The sequence below is a fragment of the Primulina tabacum genome, chromosome 10 (genome assembly GCF_025594145.1).
Source record: "Primulina tabacum isolate GXHZ01 chromosome 10, ASM2559414v2, whole genome shotgun sequence".
In the NCBI taxonomy this organism is placed as follows: domain Eukaryota; kingdom Viridiplantae; phylum Streptophyta; class Magnoliopsida; order Lamiales; family Gesneriaceae; genus Primulina; species Primulina tabacum.
In genome coordinates, this window is record NC_134559.1 from 36,413,217 (window position 1) to 36,430,380 (window position 17,164).

General features: G+C 43.8%; 15 non-coding genes and 4 pseudogenes across 15 annotated transcripts; all 19 read left to right on the plus strand.

The window, feature by feature from the left end:
* Nucleotides 1-522: 522 nt before the first annotated feature.
* Nucleotides 523-643, plus strand: LOC142508023 (5S ribosomal RNA). The gene has a single exon (XR_012806257.1). It is a non-coding gene; the product is annotated as a 5S ribosomal RNA (ribosomal RNA).
* A 683-nt stretch (nucleotides 644-1,326) lies between these two features.
* On the plus strand, nucleotides 1,327-1,445 carry LOC142515061 (5S ribosomal RNA). Its single transcript, XR_012810924.1, has one exon. It is a non-coding gene; the product is annotated as a 5S ribosomal RNA (ribosomal RNA).
* Nucleotides 1,446-2,128: 683 nt separating this feature from the next.
* On the plus strand, nucleotides 2,129-2,249 carry LOC142507357 (5S ribosomal RNA). The gene has a single exon (XR_012805617.1). It is a non-coding gene; the product is annotated as a 5S ribosomal RNA (ribosomal RNA).
* A 682-nt stretch (nucleotides 2,250-2,931) lies between these two features.
* LOC142511470 (5S ribosomal RNA) lies at nucleotides 2,932-3,049 on the plus strand (annotated as a pseudogene).
* Nucleotides 3,050-3,731: 682 nt separating this feature from the next.
* On the plus strand, nucleotides 3,732-3,850 carry LOC142507142 (5S ribosomal RNA). Its single transcript, XR_012805405.1, has one exon. It is a non-coding gene; the product is annotated as a 5S ribosomal RNA (ribosomal RNA).
* Nucleotides 3,851-4,533: 683 nt separating this feature from the next.
* On the plus strand, nucleotides 4,534-4,651 carry LOC142508924 (5S ribosomal RNA). Its single transcript, XR_012807121.1, has one exon. It is a non-coding gene; the product is annotated as a 5S ribosomal RNA (ribosomal RNA).
* A 1,464-nt stretch (nucleotides 4,652-6,115) lies between these two features.
* LOC142509971 (5S ribosomal RNA) lies at nucleotides 6,116-6,236 on the plus strand. Its single transcript, XR_012808114.1, has one exon. It is a non-coding gene; the product is annotated as a 5S ribosomal RNA (ribosomal RNA).
* A 649-nt stretch (nucleotides 6,237-6,885) lies between these two features.
* Nucleotides 6,886-7,004, plus strand: LOC142517305 (5S ribosomal RNA). Its single transcript, XR_012813058.1, has one exon. It is a non-coding gene; the product is annotated as a 5S ribosomal RNA (ribosomal RNA).
* Nucleotides 7,005-7,685: 681 nt separating this feature from the next.
* On the plus strand, nucleotides 7,686-7,806 carry LOC142517018 (5S ribosomal RNA). The gene has a single exon (XR_012812781.1). It is a non-coding gene; the product is annotated as a 5S ribosomal RNA (ribosomal RNA).
* A 1,168-nt stretch (nucleotides 7,807-8,974) lies between these two features.
* Nucleotides 8,975-9,093, plus strand: LOC142514863 (5S ribosomal RNA). The gene has a single exon (XR_012810739.1). It is a non-coding gene; the product is annotated as a 5S ribosomal RNA (ribosomal RNA).
* A 602-nt stretch (nucleotides 9,094-9,695) lies between these two features.
* LOC142512886 (5S ribosomal RNA) lies at nucleotides 9,696-9,802 on the plus strand (annotated as a pseudogene).
* Nucleotides 9,803-10,483: 681 nt separating this feature from the next.
* LOC142508867 (5S ribosomal RNA) lies at nucleotides 10,484-10,602 on the plus strand. The gene has a single exon (XR_012807068.1). It is a non-coding gene; the product is annotated as a 5S ribosomal RNA (ribosomal RNA).
* Nucleotides 10,603-11,285: 683 nt separating this feature from the next.
* LOC142511491 (5S ribosomal RNA) lies at nucleotides 11,286-11,404 on the plus strand (annotated as a pseudogene).
* A 678-nt stretch (nucleotides 11,405-12,082) lies between these two features.
* On the plus strand, nucleotides 12,083-12,201 carry LOC142507964 (5S ribosomal RNA). Its single transcript, XR_012806199.1, has one exon. It is a non-coding gene; the product is annotated as a 5S ribosomal RNA (ribosomal RNA).
* A 680-nt stretch (nucleotides 12,202-12,881) lies between these two features.
* On the plus strand, nucleotides 12,882-12,999 carry LOC142512836 (5S ribosomal RNA; annotated as a pseudogene).
* A 681-nt stretch (nucleotides 13,000-13,680) lies between these two features.
* LOC142508059 (5S ribosomal RNA) lies at nucleotides 13,681-13,797 on the plus strand. The gene has a single exon (XR_012806291.1). It is a non-coding gene; the product is annotated as a 5S ribosomal RNA (ribosomal RNA).
* A 637-nt stretch (nucleotides 13,798-14,434) lies between these two features.
* LOC142508060 (5S ribosomal RNA) lies at nucleotides 14,435-14,551 on the plus strand. The gene has a single exon (XR_012806292.1). It is a non-coding gene; the product is annotated as a 5S ribosomal RNA (ribosomal RNA).
* Nucleotides 14,552-15,226: 675 nt separating this feature from the next.
* LOC142512917 (5S ribosomal RNA) lies at nucleotides 15,227-15,345 on the plus strand. The gene has a single exon (XR_012808892.1). It is a non-coding gene; the product is annotated as a 5S ribosomal RNA (ribosomal RNA).
* A 636-nt stretch (nucleotides 15,346-15,981) lies between these two features.
* Nucleotides 15,982-16,100, plus strand: LOC142516724 (5S ribosomal RNA). Its single transcript, XR_012812505.1, has one exon. It is a non-coding gene; the product is annotated as a 5S ribosomal RNA (ribosomal RNA).
* The last annotated feature ends 1,064 nt before the right edge of the window (nucleotides 16,101-17,164 follow it).

Below are 17,164 nucleotides of genomic sequence, written 5' to 3' on the forward strand. Positions count from 1 at the left end.
CGGACGAGACTCATTACTACGCAATGAGCTGACGAGATTTTAGCCGAATTCCTTCTCTAAGACCCTCTAATTTGCAATTTACCGCTTCTGTTAAGCTTTCGTTTTCTCGAGAAATTCGCTTAGGAAGTTCGAAATTCGATTCTGGTTCCATTTTATCGTATCCCATGCATAATAATTGCTTTACATTCGTTATTTCCTTCTTCTTATTTTTAATCTATTTTCTGGGAACATTTATCGATTTTTGTTGTCGTGAGCCGGTTCTGTGCGGAAGGGTATGACGCAGATTACTCTGGAGACGGTTAACTCATTAAAAACAATTATTTCGACTGTTTTATCCATAATTTACGTAAACGGTCGCGACACGAGGTCTTCCCAAGGAGGTCACCCATCCTACCTCTGCCATCGCGCCAGAACGCTTAACTTCATGGTTATGATTGGGCGAGAGCAGTGCCGCGTGTTGTCCATCGCCGCCCGCTCCACACGTACTCGAGGGATATAAGGATAAACATCCCACTCAATGTCGGGTGCGATCATACCAGCACTAATGCACCGGATCCCATCAGAACTCCGAAGTTAAGCTTGCTTGGGCAAAAGCGCAGTACTAGGATGGGTGACCCCCTAGGAAGTCCTCGTGTTGCACCCCTTTTCGTGTTTTTCTATTTTTGATTACTTGTTGACAGACGATTTTCGGCTCAAATCATCTGAATCTCGATCGAGACCAGATAAGACATGTGAAATGAAAGTAGCTCGGGCACTGCCGGATTTGGACAAAATTGTAGGCTAATTTGATTGTAAACGGGCAAACGGACGAGACTCATTACTACGCAATGAGCTGACGAGATTTTAGCCGAATTCCTTCTCTAAGACCTCTTAATTTGCGATTTACCGCTTCTGTTAAGCTTTCGTTTCCTCGAGAAATCCGCTTAGGAAGTTCGAAATTCGATTCTGGTTCCATTTTATCGTTTCCCAGGAATAATAATAGCTTTACATTCGTTATTTCCTTCTTCTTATTTTTTTTTTATTTTCTGGGAACATTTATCGATTTTTGTTGTCGTGAGCCGGTTCTGTGCGGAAGGGTATGACGCAGATTACTCCGGAGACGGTCAACTCATTAAAAACAATTATTTTGACTGTTTTATCTATAATTTACGTAAACGGTCGCGACACGAGGTCTTCCCAAGGAGGTCACCCATCCTACCTCTGCCATCGAGCCAGAACGCTTAACTTCATGGTTATGATTGGGCGAGAGCAGTGCCGCGTGTTGTACATCGCCGCCCGCTCCACACGTACTCGAGGGATATAAGAATAAACATCCCACTCAATGTCGGGTGCGATCATACGAGCACTAATGCACCGGATCCCATCAGAACTCCGAAGTTAAGCGTGCTTGGGCGAGAGCAATACTAGGATGGGTGATCCCCTGGGAAGTCCTCGTGTTGCACCCCTTTTCGTGTTTTTCTATTTTTGATTACTTGTTGACAGACGATTTTTGGCTCAAATCATCTGAATCTCGATCGAGACCAGATAAGACATGTGAAATGAAAGTAGCTCGGGCACTGCCGGATTTGGACAAAATTGTAGGCTAATTTGATTGTAAACGGGCAAACGGACGAGACTCATTACTACGCAATGAGCTGGCGAGATTTTAGCCGAATTCCTTCTCTAAGACCCTCTAATTTGCGATTTACCGCTTCTGTTAAGCTTTCGTTTCCTCGAGAACTCCGCTTAGGAAGTTCGAAATTCGATTCTGGTTCCATTTTATCGTATCCTATGCATAATAATTACTTTACATTCGTTATTTCCTTCTTCTTATTTTTAATCTATTTTCTGGGAACATTTATCGATTTTTGTTGTCGTGAGCCGGTTCTGTGCGGAAGGGTATGACGCAGATTACTCCGGAGACGATTAACTCATTAAAAACAATTATTTCGACTGTTTTATCCATAATTTACGTAAACGGTCGCGACACGAGGTCTTCCCAAGGAGGTCACCCATCCTACCTCTGCCATCGAGCCAGAACGCTTAACTTCATGGTTATGATTGGGCGAGAGCAGTGCCGCGTGTTGTCCATCGCCGCCCGCTCCACACGTACTCGAGGGATATAAGGATAAACATCCCACTCAATGTCAGGTGCGATCATACCAGCACTAATGCACCGGATCCCATCAGAACTCCGAAGTTAAGCTTGCTGGGGCGAAAGCGCAGTACTAGGATGGGTGACCCCCTGGGAAGTCCTCGTGTTGCACCCCTTTTCGTGTTTTTCTATTTTTGATTACTTGTTGACAGACGATTTTTGGCTCAAATCATCTGAATCTCGATCGAGACCAGATAAGACATGTGAAATGAAAGTAGCTCGGGCACTGCCGGATTTGGACAAAATTGTAGGCTAATTTGATTGTAAACGGGCAAACGGACGAGACTCATTACTACGCAATGAGCTGACGAGATTTTAGCCGAATTCCTTCTCTAAGACCCTCTAATTTGCGATTTACCGCTTCTGTTAAGCTTTCGTTTCCTCGAGAAATCCGCTTAGGAAGTTCGAAATTCGATTCTGGTTCCATTTTATCGTTTCCCAGGAATAATAATAGCTTTACATTCGTTATTTCTTCTTCTTATTTTTTTTTTATTTTCTGGGAACATTTATCGATTTTTGTTGTCGTGAGCCGGTTCTGTGCGGAAGGGTATGACGCAGATTACTCCGGAGACGGTCAACTCATTAAAAACAATTATTTTGACTGTTTTATCTATAATTTACGTAAACGGTCGCGACACGAGGTCTTCCCAAAGAGGTCACCCATCCTACCTCTGCCATCGAGCCAGAACGCTTAACTTCATGGTTATGATTGGGCGAGAGCAGTGCCGCGTGTTGTACATCGCCGCCCGCTCCACACGTACTCGAGGGATATAAGAATAAACATCCCACTCAATGTCGGGTGCGATCAACGAGAACTAATGCACCTGATCCCATAAGAACTCCGAAGTTAAGCGTGCTTGGGCGAGAGCAATACTAGGATGGGTGATCCCCTGGGAAGTCCTCGTGTTGCACCCCTTTTCGTGTTTTTCTATTTCTGATTACTTGTGACAGACGATTTTCGGCTCAAATCAACTGAATCTCGATCGAGACCAGATAAGACATGTGAAATGAAAGTAGCTCGGGCACTACCGGATTTGGACAAAATTGTAGGCTAATTTGATTGTAAACGGGCAAACGGACGAGACTCATTACTACGCAATGAGCTGACGAGATTTTAGCCGAATTCCCTCTCTAAGACCCTCTAATTTGCGATTTACCGCTTCTGTTAAGCTTTCGTTTCCTCGAGAACTCCGCTTAGGAAGTTCGAAATTCGATTCTGGTTCCATTTTATCGTATCCTATGCATAATAATTGCTTTACATTCGTTATTTCCTTCTTCTTATTTTTAATCTATTTTCTGGGAACATTTATCGATTTTTGTTGTCGTGAGCCAGTTCTGTGCAGAAGGGTATGACGCAGATTACTCCGGAGACGGTTAACTCATTAAAAATAATTATTTCGACTGTTTTATCAGTAATTTACGTAAACGGTCGCGACACGAGATCTTCCCAGAGAGGTCACCCATCCTAACTCTGCCATCGCGCCAGAATGCTTAACGTCATGGTTATGATTGGGCGGGAGCAGTGCCGCGTGTTGTCCATCGCCGCCCGCTCCACATGTCTTCAAGGGATATAAGAATAAACATCCCACTCAATGTCGGGTGCGATCATACCAGCACTAATGCACCGGATCCCATCAGAACTACGAAGTTAAGCATGCTTGGGCGAGAGCAATATTAGGATGGGTGACCCCCTGGGAAGTCCTCGTGTTGCACCTCTTTTCGTGTTTTTATATTTTTGATTATTTGTTGACAGACGATTTTCGGCTCAAATCATCTGAATCTCGATCGGGACCAGATAAGACATGTTAAATGAAAGTAGCTCGGGCACTGCCGGATTTGGACAAAATTGTAGGCTAATTTGATTGTAAACGGGCAAACGGACGAGACTCATTACTACGCAATGAGCTGACGAGATTTTAGCCGAATTCCTTCTCTAAGACCCTCTAATTTGCGATTTACCGCTTCTGTTAAGCTTTCGTTTCCTCGAGAAATCCGCTTAGGAAGTTCGAAATTCGATTCTGGTTCCATTTTATCGTTTCCCAGGAATAATAATAGCTTTACATTCGTTATTTCCTTCTTCTTATTTTTTTTTTATTTTCTGGGAACATTTATCGATTTTTGTTGTCGTGAGCCGGTTCTGTGCGGAAGGGTATGACGCAGATTACAACGGAGACGGTCAACTCATTAAAAACAATTATTTTGACTGTTTTATCTATAATTTACGTAAACGGTCGCGACACGAGGTCTTCCCAAAGAGGTCACCCATCCTACCTCTGCCATCGAGCCAGAACACTTAACTTCATGGTTATGATTGGGCGAGAGCAGTGCCGCGTGTTGTCCATCGCCGCCCGCTCCACACGTACTCGAGGGATATAAGAATAGACATCCCACTCAATGTCGGGTGCGATCAACTAGCACTAATGCACCGGATCCCATCAGAACTCCGAAGTTAAGCGTGCTTGGGCGAAAGCAATACTAGGATGGGTGATCCCCTGGGAAGTCCTCGTGTTGCATCCCTTTTCGTGTTTTTCTATTTCTGATTACTTGTGACAGACGATTTTCGGCTCAAATCATCTGAATCTCGATCGAGACCAGATAAGACATGTGAAATGAAAGTACCTCGGGCACTGCCGCCGGATTTGGACAAAATTGTAGGCTAATTTGATTGTAAACGGGCAAACGAACGAGACTCATTACTACGCAATGAGCTGGCGAGATTTTAGCCGAATTCCTTCTCTAAGACCCTCTAATTTGCGATTTACCGCTTCTGTTAAGCTTTCGTTTCCTCGAGAAATCCGCTTAGGAAGTTCGAAATTCGATTCCGGTTCCATTTTATCGTATCCAATGCATAATAATTGCTTTACATTTGTTATTTCCTTCTTCTTATTTTTAATCTATTTTCTGGAAACATTTATCGATTTTTGTTATCGTTAGTAGGTTCTGTGCGGAAGGGTATGACGCAGATTACTCCGGAGACGGTTAACTCATTAAAAACAATTATTTCGACTGTTTTATCCATAATTTACATAAACGGTCGCGACACGAGGTCTTCCCAAGGAGGTCACCCATCCTACCTCTGCCATCGCGCCAGAAAGCTTAACTTCATGGTTATGATTGGGCGAGAGCAGTGCCGCGTGTTGTCCATCGCCACCCGCTCCACACGTACTCGAGGGATATAAGGATAAACATCCCACTCAATGTCAGGTGCGATCATACCAGCACTAATTCACCGAATCCCATCAAAACTCCGAAGTTAAGCGTGCTTGGGCGAGAGCAGTACTAGGATGGGTGACCCCCCTGTTCGTGTTTTTCTATTTTTGATTACTTGTTGACAGACGATTTTCGGCTCAAATCATCTGAATCTCGATCGGGATCAGATAAGACATGTGAAATCAACGTATCTCGGGCATTGACGGATTTGGACATAATTGTAGCCTAATTTGATTGTAAACGGGCAAACGAACGAAACTCATTACTCCGCAATGAGGTGGCGAGAGTTTAGCTTAATTCCTTCTCTAAGACCCTCTAATTTGCGATTTTTCGCTTCTGTTAAGCTTCCGTTTCCTCGATAAATGCGCTTAGGAAGTTCGAAATTCGATTTCGGTTCCATTTTATTGTATCCCAGACATGATAATAGCTTTACATTCGCTATTTTCTTCTTCTTATTTTTTTTCTATTTTCTGGGAACATTTAGCGATTTTTGTTGTCGTGAGCTAGTTCTGTGCGGAAGGGTATGACACACATTACTCTGGAGACTGTTAACTCATTAAAAATAATTATTTCGATTGTTTTATCCATAATTTACGTAAACGGTCGCGACACGAGGAATGCCCAGGGAGGTCACCCATCCTAACTCTGTCATCGCGCCAGAACGTTTAACTTCGTGGTTCTGATTGGGCGAGAGCAGTGCCGCGTGTTGTCCATCGCCGTCCGCTCCACACGTACTCGAGGGATATAAGAATAAACATCCCACTAAATGTCGTGTGTGATCATACCAGCACTAATGCACCAGGGATCCCATCAGAACTTCAAAGTTAAGCGTGCTTAGGCGAGAGCACTACTAGGATGGGTGACCCCCTGGGAAGTTCTCGTGTTGCACCCCTTTTCGTGTTTTTCTATTTTTGATTACTTGTTGATAGAAGATTTTCGGCTCAAATCATCTGAATCTCGATCGGGACTAGATAAGACATGTGAAATCAACGTAGCTCGGGCACTGCCGGATTTGGACAAAATTGTAGGCTAATTTGATTGTAAACGGGCAAACGAACGAGAATCATTACTCCGCAATGAGGTGGCGAGATTTTAGGCGAATTCCTTCTCTAAGACCCTTAGTTTGCTATTTTCCGCTTCTATTAAGCTTTCGTTTTCTCAAGAAATCCGCTTAGGAAGTTCGAAATTCGATTCCGGTTCCATTTTATCGTATCCCAGGCATAATAATAGCTTTACATTCGCTATTTTCTTCTTCTTATTTTTTTTCTATTTTCTGTGAAAATTTAGCGATTTTTGTTGTCGTGAGCCGGTACTGTGCGGAAGGGTATGACGCAGATTACTCCGGAGACGGTTAACTCATTAAAAACAATTATTTCGACTGTTTTAGCCATAATTTACGTAAACGGTCGCGAAACAAGGATTGCCCAGGGAGGTCACCCATCCTAGCCATGACATCGCGCTAGAACGCTTAACTTCATGATTCTGATTAGGCGAGAGAAGTGCCGCCCGCTCCACACGTACTCGAACTCCCACTCAATGTCGGGTGCGATCATACCAGCACTAATGTACCATATCCCATCAGAACTCCGAAGTTAAGCGTGCATGGACGAGAGCAGTACTAGGATGGGTGACCCCCTGGGAAGTCCTCGTGTTGCACTCTTTTTCGTGTTTTTCTATTTTTGATTGCTTGTTGATAGACAATTTTCGGCTCAAATCATCTGAATCTCGATCGGTACAAGATAAGACATGTGAAATTAACGTAGCACGGGCACTTCCGGATTTGGACAAAATTGTAGCCTAATTTGATTGTAAACGGGCAAACGAACGAGACTCATTTCTCCGCAATGAGCTGGCGAGATTTTAACCGAATTCCTTATCTAAGAACCTTTTATTTCGATTTTCAGCTTCTGTTAAACTTCCGTTTCCTCGAGAAATCCGCTTAGGATTTTCAAAATTCGACTCCGGTTCCATTTTATCGTATCCTAGGCATAATAATAGCTTTACATTCGCTATTTTCTTCTTCTTATTTTTTTCTATTTTCTGGGAACATTTAGAGATTTTTGTTGTCGTGAGCCGGTTCTGTGCGGAAGGGTATGACGCAGATTACTCCGGAGACGGTTAACTCATTAAAAACAATTATTTCGACTGTTTTATCCATAATTTACGTAAACGGTCGCGACACGAGGACTGCCCAGGGAGATCACCCATCCTAGCTCTGCCATCGCGCTAGAACGCTTAACTTCATGGTTTTGATTAGGCGAGAGCAGTGCCGCGTGTTGTCGTTCGCCGCCCGCTCCACACGTACTCGAGGGATATAAGAATAAACATCCCACTCAATTTCGGGTGCGATCATACCAGCACTAATGCACTGGATCCCATCAGAACTCCAAAGTTAAGCGTGCTTGGACGAGAGCAGTACTAGGATGGGTGAGACCCCCTAGGAAGTCCTCGTGTTGCATCCTTTTTCGTGTTTTTCTATTTTTGATTATTTGTTGACAGACGATTTTCGGCTCAAATCATCTGAATCTCGATCGGGACCAGAAAAGACATGTGAAATCTACGTAGCTCGGGTACTGCCGGATTTGGACAAAATTGTAGGCTAATTTGATTTTAAACGGGCAAACGAACGAGACTCATGAGCTGGCGAGATTTTAGCCAAATTCCTTCTCTAAGACCCTCTAATTTGCGATTTTCCGCTTCTGTTAAGCTTCCATTTCCTCGATATATCCGCTAAGGAAGTTCGAAATTCGATTCTGGTTCCGATTTATCGTATCCCAGGCATAATAATAGCTTTACTTTCGCTATTTTCTTCTTCTTATTTTTTTCTATTTTCTGGGAACATTTAGCTATTTTTGTTGTCGTGAGCCGGTTCTGTGCGGAAGGGTATGACGCAGATTACTCCGGAGACGGTTAACTCATTAAAAACAATTATTTCGATTGTTTTAGCCGTAATTTACGAAACGGACACGACACGAGGACTTCCCAGGGAGGTCACGCATCCTAGCTCTGCCATCGCGCTAGAACGCTTAACTTCATGGTTTTGATTGGGCGAGAGCAGAGTGCCGCGTTTTATCCATCGCCACCCGCTCCACACGTACTCGAGGGATATAAGAATAAACATCCCAATCAATGTCGGGTACGATCATACCAGCACTAATGCACCGGATTCCATCAGAAATCCGAATGGGTGACCTCCTGGGAAGTCCTCGCGTTGCACCATTTTTCGTGTTTTTCTATTTTTGCTTACTTGTGGAAAGACGATTTTCGGCTGAAATCATCTGAATCTCGATCGGGACCAGATAAGACGTGAAATTAACGTAGCTCGGGCACTGCCGGATTTGGACAAAATTGTAGGCTAATTTGGTTGTAAACGGGCATAGGAGCGAAACTCATTACTCCGGAGACGGTTAACTCATTAAAAAAAATTATTTAGGCTGTTTTATCCATAATTTACGTAAACGGTCGCGATACGAGGACTTCCCAGCGAGATCACCCATCCTAGCTTTGCCATCGCGCCAGAACGCTTAACTTCATGGTTCTGATTGGGCGAGAGCAGTGCCGCGTGTTGTCCATCGCCACCCGCGCCACACGTACTCGAGGGATATAAGAAAAAACATCCCACTCAATATCGGGTGCGATCATACCAGCACTAATGCACCGGATCCCATCAGAACTTCGAAGTTAAGCGAGCTTGGGCGAGAGCTGTACTAGGATGGGTGACCTCCTAGGAAGTCCTCGTGTTGCACCCCTTTTCGTGTTTTTCTATTTTTGATAACTTGTTGACAGACAATTTTCGGCTCAAATCATCTGAATCTAGATCGGGACCAGATAAGACATTTGAAATCAACGTAGCTCGGGCACTTCCGGATCTGGACAAAATTGTAGCCTAATTTGATTGAAAACGCGCAAACGAACGAGACTCATTACTTTGCAATGAGCTGGCAAGAGTTAAGCCGAATTCCTTCTCTAAGACCCTCTAATTTGCGATTTTCAGCTTCTGTTAAGCTTCTGTTTCCTTGAGAAATCCGCTTAGGAAGTTCGAAATTCGATTTCGGTTCCATTTTATTGTATCCCAGACATAATAATAGCTTTACATTCGCTATTTTCTTCTTCTTATTTTTTTTCTATTTTCTGGGAATATTTGGTGATTTTTGTTGTCCGTGAGCTGGTTCTTTGCGGAAGGGTATGACACGAGGAATGCCCAGGGAGGTCACCCATCCTAGCTCCGCCATTGCGCCAGAACGCTTAACATCATGGTTCTAATTGGGCGAGAGCAGTGCCGCGTGTTGTCCATAGCCGCCCGCTCCACACGTACTCGAGGGATAAAAGAATAAACATTCCACTCAATGTCGGGTGCGATCATACCAGCACTAATACACCGGATCCCATCGGAACGCTGAAGTTAAGCGTGCTTGGGCGAGAGCAGTGACCCCCTGGTAAGTCCTCGTGTTGCACGTCTTTTCGAGTTTTTCTATTTTTGATTACTTGTTGACAGAAGATTTTCGGCTCAAATCATCTTAATCTCGATCGGGACCAGATAAGACATGTGAAATCAACGTAGCTCGGGCACTGCCGGATTTGACAAAATTGTAGGCTAATTTTGTTGTAAATGGGCAAACGAACGAGATTCATTACTCTGCAATGATTTGGCGAGAGTTTAGCCGAATTCCTTCTCTAAGACCCTCTAATTTGCGATTTTTCGCTTCTCTTAAGCTTCCGTTTACTCCAGAAATCCGCTTAGGAAGTTCGAAATTCGATTTCGGTTCCATTTTATCGTATCCCAAGTATAATAATAGCTTTACATTCGTTATTTTATTCTTCTTATTTTTTTCTATTTTATGGGAACATTTAGGGATTTTTGTTGTCGTGAGCCGATTCTGTGCGGAAGGGTATGACGCTGATTACTCCGAAGACGGTTATCTCATTAAAAACAATTATTTCGACTGTTTTATCCATAATTTACGTAAACAGTCGCAACACGAGGACTTCCCAGGGAGTTCACCGATCCTAGATCTGCCATCACGCCAGAACGCTTAACTTCATGGTTTTGATTGGGCGAGAGCAGTGCCGCGTGTTGTTCATCGCCGCCCTCGCCACACGTACTCGAGTGATATAAAAATAAATATCCCACTCAATGTTGGGTGTGATCATAACAGCACTAATGCACCGGTTCCCATCACAACTCCGAAGTTAAGCGTGCTAGGGCGAGACCAGTACTAGGATGGGTGACCCCTTGGGAAGTCCTCGTGTTGCACCCCTTTTCGTGTTTTTCAATTTTTGATTACTTGTTGACAGACGATTTTCGGCTCAAATCATCTGAAAATCGATCGGGACCAGATAAGACATTTGAAATCAACGTAGCTCGGGCACTGCCGGATTTGGACAAAATTGTAGGCTAATTTGATTGTAAACGGGAAAAACGAACAAGACTCATTACTCCGCAATGAGGTGGTGAGATTTTAGCCGAATTCCTTCTCTAAGACCCTCTAATTTGCGATTTTCGGCTTTTGTTAAGCTTCCGTTTCCTTGAGAAATCCGCTTAGGAAGTTCGAAATTCGATTCCGGTTCCATTTTATCGTATCCCAAGCATAATAATAGCTTTCTATTCGCTATTTTTTTCTTCTTATTTCTTTATATTTTCTGAGAACATTTAGCGATTTTTGTTGTCGTGAGCCAGTTCTGTGCGGAAGGGTATGACGTAGATTACTCCGGAGACGGTTAACTCATTAAAAACAATTATTTTGACTGTTTTATCCATAGTTTACATAAACGGTCGCGACACAAGGACTGCCCAGGGAAGTCACCCATCCTAGCTCTGCCATCGCGCCAGAACGCTTAACTTCATGGTTCTGATTGGACGAGAGCAGTGCCGCGTGTTGTCCATCGCCGCCCGCTCCACACGTACTCGAGGGATATAAGAATAAACATCCCACTCAATATCGAGTGCGATCATACGAGCACTAATTCACCGGATCCCATCAGAACTACGAAGTTAAGCGTGCTTGGGCAAGAGCAGTATTAGGATGTGTGACCCCCAGGGAAGTCCTCGTGTTGCACGCCTTTTCTTGTTTTTGTATTTTTGATTACTTGTTGACAGAAGATTTTCGGCTCAAATCATCTGATTCTCGATCGGCACCAGATAAGAAATGTGAAATCAACGTAGCTCGAGCACTGCCGGATTTGGACAAAATTGTAGGCTAATTTGATTGTTAACGGGCAAACGAACGAGACTCATTACTCCCCAATGAGGTGGTGAGATTTTAGCCGAATTCCTTCTCTAAGACCCTCTAATTTGCAATTTTCCGGTTCTGTTAAGCTTCTGTTTCCTAGAGAAATCCGTTTAGGAAGTTCGAAATTCGATTTCGGTTCCATTTTATCGTATCCCAAGCATAATAATAGCTTTCCATTCGCTATTTTCTTCTTATTTTCTTATATTTTCTTGGAACATTTAGCGATTTTTGTTGTCGTGAGCCATTTCTGTGCGGAAGGGTATGACGCAGAATACTCTGGAGACGGTTAACTCGTTAAAAACAATTATTTCGATTGTTTTATCCATAGTTTACGTAAACGGTCGCGACACAAGGACTGCCCAGGGAAGTCACCGATCCTAGCTCTGCCATCGCGCCAGAACGCTTAACTTCATGGTTCTGTTTGGATGAGAGCAGTGCCGCGTGTTGTCCATCGCTGCCCGCTCCACACGTACTCGAGGGATATAAGAATAAACATCCACTCAATGTCGGGGGCGATCATACTAGCACTAATTCACCGGATCCCATCAGAACTCCGAAGTTAAGCGTGCTTGGGCGAGAGATGTACTAGGATGGGTGAACCCCTGGGAAGTCCTCGTGTTGCACGTCTTTTCGTGTATTTCTATTTTTGATACTTGTTGACAGACGATTTTCGGCTCAAATCATCTGAATCTCAATCGGGACCAGATAAGACATATGAAATCAACGTAGCTCGGGCACTGCCGGATTTGGACAAAATTGTAGGCTAATTTGATTGTAAACGGGCAAACGAACGTGACACATTACTCCGCAATGAGGTGTTGAGATTTTAGCCGAATTCCTTCTCTAAGACCCTCTAATTTGCGATTTTCCGCTTCTGTTAAGCTTCCATTTCCTCGAGAAATCTGCTTAGAAGTTCGAAATTTGATTCCGGTTCCATTTTATCGTATCCCAGGTATAATAATAGCTTTACATTCGCTACTTTTTTCTTCTTATTTTTTTATATTTTCTGGAAACATTTAGCGATTTTTGTTGTCGTGAGCCAGTTCTGTGCGAAAGGGTAAGACGTAGATTACTCCAGAGACGGTTAACTCATTAAAAACAATTATTTTGACTTTTATATATATAGTTTATGTAAACGGTCGCGACACAAGGACTGCCCAGGATAGTCACCCATCCTAGCTCTTCCATCGCGCCAGAACGCTTAACTTCATGGTTCTGATTGGACGAGAGCAGTTCCGCGTGTTGTGCATCGCCGCCCGCTCCACACGTACTCGAGGGATACATAAATAAACATCCCACTCAATATCGAGTGCGATCAAAGAGCACTAATTCATAGGATCCCATCAGAAATACAAAGTTAAGCGTGCTTGGGCGAGAGCAGTACTAGGATAGGTGACCCCCTTGGAAGTCCTCGTGTTGCACGCCTTTTCGTGTTTTTCTATTTTTGATTACTTGTGACAGAAGATTTTTGGCTCAAATCATCTGAATCTCGATCGGGACCAGATAAGACATGTGAAATCAACGTACCTCGGGCACTGCGGATTAGGACAAAATTGTACCCTATTTTGATTGTAAACGGGCAAATGAACGAGCCTCATTACCCTGCAATGATCTGGTGACAATTTAGCCGAATTCCTTCTCTAAGACCCTCTAATTTGCGATTTTCCGCTTCTGTTAAGCTTCCGTATCCTCGAGAAATCAGCTTAGAAAGTTCGAAATTCGATTCCGGTTCCATTTTATCGTATCCCAGGCATAATAATAGCTTTACATTCGCTATTTTCTTTTTCTTATTTTTTTTTCTTTTTTCTGGAAACATTTAGCAATTTTTGTTGTCGTGAGCCGGTTCTGTGCGGAAGTGTATGACGCAGATTACTCCGGAGACGGTTAACTCATTAAAAACAATTATTTAGACTGTTTTACCCATAATTTACGAAAACGGTCGCGACACGAGGAATGCCCAGGGAGGTCACCCATCCTGGCTCTGTCATCGCTCCAGAACGCTTAACTTCATGGTTCTGATTGGGCGAGAGCAGTGCCGCGTCTTGTCCATCGCCGCCCACTCCACACATACTCGAGGGGTATAAGAATAAACATCCAGTCAATGTCGGGTGCGATCATACCAGCACTTATGCACCAGATCCCATCAGAACTCTGAAGTTAATCGTGCTTGGGCGAGAGCAGTACTAGGATGGGGTCCCCTGGGAAGTCCTCGTGTTACACCCCTTTTCGTGTTTTTCTATTTTTGATTACTTGTTGACAGACGATTTTCGGCTCAAATCATCAGAATCTCGATCGGGACCAGAAAAGACATGTGAAATCAACGTAACTCGGGCACTGCCGGATTTGGACAAAATTGTAGGCTAATTTGATTGTAAACGTGCAAACGAACGAGACTCATTACTCCGCAATGAGCTGGCAAGAGTTTAGCCAATTCCTTCTCTAAGACCATCTAATTTGCAATTTTCCGCTTCTGTTAAGCTTCTGTTTCCTCGAGGAATCTGCTTAGGAAGTTCGTAATTCGATTCCGATTCCATTTTATCGTATCCCAGGCATAATAATAGCTTTACATTCGCTATTTTCTTATTCTTATTTTTTTTTCTATTTTCAGGGAACTTTTAGGGATTACTCCGGAGACAGTTAACTCATTAAAAAAATTTATTTCGACTGTTTTATCCATAGTTTACGTAAATGGTCGCAACACAAGGACTGCCCAGGGAAGTCACTGATCCTAGCTCTGCCATCACCCCAGAACGCTTAACTTCATGGTTCTGATTGGGCGAGAGCAGTGCCGCGTGTTGTCCATCGCCGCCCACTCCACACATACTCGAGGGGTATAAGAATAAACATCCCAGTCAATGTCGGGTGCGATCATACCAGCACTTATGCACCAGATCCCATCAGAACTCTGAAGTTAATCGTGCTTGGGCGAGAGCAGTACTAGGATGGGGTCCCCTGGGAAGTCCTCGTGTTACACCCCTTTTCGTGTTTTTCTATTTTTGATTACTTGTTGACAGACGATTTTCGGCTCAAATCATCAGAATCTCGATCGGGACCAGATAAGACATGTTAAATCATTGTAGTTCGGGCACTGCCGGATTTGGAAAAATTTGAAGGCTAATTTGATTGTAAACGGGCAAACGAACGAGACTCATTACTCCGCAATGAGCTGGCGAGATTTTAGCCGAGTTCCATCACTAAGACCCTCTAATTTGCGATTTTCTGCTTCTGTCAAGTTTTCGTTTCCTCGAGAAATCCGCTTAGGAAGTTCGAAATTCGATTCTGGATCCATTTTATCGTATCCCAGGCATAATAATAGCTTTACATTCGTTATTTTCTTCTTATTTTTTTTATTTTCTGGGAATATTTAGCGATTTTTGTTGTCGTAAGCCGGTTCTGTGCGGAAGGGTATGATGCAGATTACTCCGGAGATGGTAAACTCATTAAAAACAATTATTTCGACTGTTTTAGCCTTAATTTACGTAAACGGTTGCGACACGAGGACTGCCTAGGGAGGTTTCCCATCCTAGCTCTACCATCGCGCTAGAACGCTAAACTTCATGGTTCTGATTGGGAGAGAGAAGTGCCGCGTGTTGTTTGCCGCCCGCTCCACACGTACTCGAAGGATATAAGAATAAACATCCCACTCAATGTCGGGTGCGATCTTACCAGCACTAATGCACCGGATCCCATCAGAACTCCGAAGTAAAGCGTGCTTGGGCGAGAGCAGTACTTGGATGGGTGACCGCCTGGGAAGTCCTCGTGTTGCACCCCTTTTCGTGTTTTTCTATTTTTGATTACTTGTTGACAGAAGATTTTCCGCTCAAATCATCTGAATCTCAATCGGGACCAGAAAAGACATGTGAAATCAACGTAACAAGGGCACTGCCGGATTTGGACAAAATTGTAGGCTAATTTGATTGTAAACGTGCAAACGAACGAGACTCATTACTCCGCAATGAGCTGGCGAGAGTTTAGCCAATTCCTTCTCGAAGACCATCTAATTTGCGATTTTCCGCTTCTGTTAAGCTTCTGTTTCCTCGAGGAATCTGCTTAGGAAGTTCGTAATTCGATTCCGATTCCATTTTATCGTATCCCAGGCATAATAATAGCTTTACATTCGCTATTTTCTTATTCTTATTTTTTTTCTATTTTCAGGGAACTTTTAGGGATTACTCCGGAGACAGTTAACTCATTAAAAACAATTATTTCGACTGTTTTATCCATAGTTTACGTAAACGGTCGCGACACAAGGACTGCCCAGGGAAGTCATTGATCCTAGCTCTGCCATCGCCCCAAAACGATTAACTTCATGGTTCTGATTGGACGAGAGCAGTGCCGCGTGTTGTCCATCGCAGCCCGCTCCACACGTACTCGAGGGATATAAGAATAAACATCCCACTCAATGTCGGGGGCGATCATACCAGCACTAATTCACCGGATCCCATCAGAACTCCGAAGTTAAGCGTGCTTGGGCGAGAGATGTACTAGGATGGGTGACCCCCTGGGAAGTCCTCGTGTTGCAGACGATTTTCGGCTCAAATCATCTGAATCTCGATCGGGACCAGATAAACCATATGAAATCAACGTAGCTCGGGTACTGCCGGATTTGGACAAAATTGTAGGCTAATTTGATTGTAAACGGGCAAACGAACGAGACTCATTACTCCGCAATGAGGTGGCGAGATTTTAGCCGAATTTCTTCTCTAAGACCCTCTAATTTACGATTTTCCGCTTCTGTTAAGCTTCCATTTCCTGTAGAAATCCGCTTAGGAAGTTTGAAATTCTATTCCGGTTCCATTTTATCGTATCCAGGCATAATAATAGCTTTACATTCGCTATTTTCTTCTTCTTATTTTTTTTCTATTTTCTGGGAACATTTAGCGATTTTTTTTGTCGTGAGCTGGTTCTGTGCGGAAGGGTATGATGCAGATTACTCTTGAGACGGTTAACTCATTAAAAACAATTATTTCGACTGTTTTAGCTTTAATTTACGTAAACAATCGCGACACGAGTACTGCCTAGGGAGGTCACCCATCCTTGTTCTGCCATCGCGCTAGAACGCTTAACTTCATGGTTCTGATTGGGCGAGAGCAGTGCCGCGTGTTGTCCATCGCCGCCCGCTCCACACGTACTAGAGGGATATAAAAATAAACATCCCACTCAATGTCGGGTGCGATCATACCAGCACTAATGCATTGGATCCCATCAGAACTCCTGTAAGGCCCGAGATTTTGTTACTGTAATCTGAGATTAATCTGAAATGATTTATTTATTTATTTAAAGATGATTATATACGGAACGGATCAGATCGGGAGAGCCGAAAGAAAGAATCACATTAGGTGTGAAGAATATAATCGGCGCACATGCGCGGCTTGAATGCGCGCATATGCGCGGAACGTCCAGAGAGTTCGACGCACATGCGCGGCGGAAGGCACGCATATGCGCGAGTAAGGGAATGTGCGAGACAGAACATCTCGCGCATATGCGCGAGAAATGTCGCGCATATGCGCTAGAGGATAAACCACAAGGTGCCGGGCAGAAAGCCAGGTGCATATGCGCGACCTTGTCCACGCATATGCGCGAGGCATGC